At 37.9% G+C, this 1,498-nt stretch overlaps 1 protein-coding gene across 4 annotated transcripts in view; it reads right to left on the bottom strand.

Annotated features, from left to right (window-relative positions):
- Window positions 1-1,498, bottom strand: part of MAGI1 (membrane associated guanylate kinase, WW and PDZ domain containing 1) — a 240,122-nt gene that overhangs the window by 153,190 nt on the left and 85,434 nt on the right. The gene's annotated exons all lie outside the window — the stretch shown is intronic.

The raw sequence follows: 1,498 nt of genomic DNA on the forward strand, positions 1-1,498 counted from the left end.
TTTCAAAAGGTTCATCTGAAACTTGGACTTTGTAAAACTTGGACTTTGTAAAACTAACAAAAATACCATACTTCCACCTCTCTTTTCTTTTTACTACATGTCAATTGATACAAATTCACCTAACACCACAAAATTCATCAAATAGTGCAAAAGTCATCTGATGTTTTTTCAGAACTGATTTTTTTTTTTAAAAAACACAGTGTAATTGCCATCAAACACTTGCTGCTTTGCATAGTGGAAGCCTTTCATCCATTCATGAGCAGATTCCATACGTACACCATGGCAGGGACAGGAATTGGAGCCTGACATCACCATGAATCTACAAGGAGATGCGGTGCCTGTCCCCAGGGAGTGCAACACCCAATGAACCTGGCACTCACAAAGATTGTACCTGTCTCTGCGAGACATGGGACAGATAGAAAAACCACCCGCCTCTCAATTTCATCTGTAACATGAAGAAGGTGCCAACCACCACAAAGGGCTGGAGCAATAAGCATTTTGTAGGGTGCCTGGTAGAGAGCAAATGCTCAGCCAAAGTCAACTCCCATGTCCTTCCCCCCTTCTCAAGGTTGAAATTGGCCAATGTGCTAATACACTCTTTTGCCATTCAAAATACTGACATTAACGAATGTCTAACTGGGATGCATTCTTTTCTAAAAATAAGAAATCTTGGAATTTCTGCTCCTAGTTTAAAAGAAAAAGGTCTCAAGTACATAACTTTTAATTGTGGTAAAATACACATAACCGAAAAGTCACCATTTGAACCATTTTAAAGTGTACATTTCAGTGGCATTTAGTACATTAATGACATGGTCCAACCATCAACCACTATCTATTCCTGAACATTTCACTCACAAACAGAAACTCTATACCCATTGAGTATTCATTCCCTGTTCCCCTCTTCCCCAGTTCCTAGCAAATACTATGGATTTGCCTATTTTGAATATTTCATATAAATGGAATCATACAATATGTGGCCTTTGGTGTCTGGCTTCTTTCACATAGCAGCACGTTTTCAAGTTCAGCCACGATGTAGCATGGATCCTTTGTTCCTTTCCGTGACTTAACAAGTGTTCTGCTGTATGGATATACCACATTTCGTTTATCCATTCATCATGTGATGGACCTTTAGGTTGTTTCCACCTTTTGGCAATTATGAATAGTGTGCTGCTATGAACATTCATGTACGTGTTTTTGTTTAAACACCTGTTTTCAATTCTTCTGAGTACATACCTAGGAGTAAAATAGGATTTAAATATTTCAACATGTATACACATATAACATATAGAAACATAACACCCATAAACATGTATACACATACATATAATATAACCAATAAGTAGTTACACTAGACACACACACATGCACAGAGCAGCTAATTTCTGCCATGGTAAGTCTTTGCTGTTCTTGTTTGGCTAAGGCCTTCCTCTCTCCTGTCTCCATCATTACCTAATCTTAATCCTCTCCCACCTTCACATTTGTAATCTCTTTTTTTTTT

The sequence above is a fragment of the Galeopterus variegatus genome, unplaced genomic scaffold, assembly GCF_000696425.1.
Source record: "Galeopterus variegatus unplaced genomic scaffold, G_variegatus-3.0.2 Scaffold1746, whole genome shotgun sequence".
Classification (NCBI taxonomy): domain Eukaryota; kingdom Metazoa; phylum Chordata; class Mammalia; order Dermoptera; family Cynocephalidae; genus Galeopterus; species Galeopterus variegatus.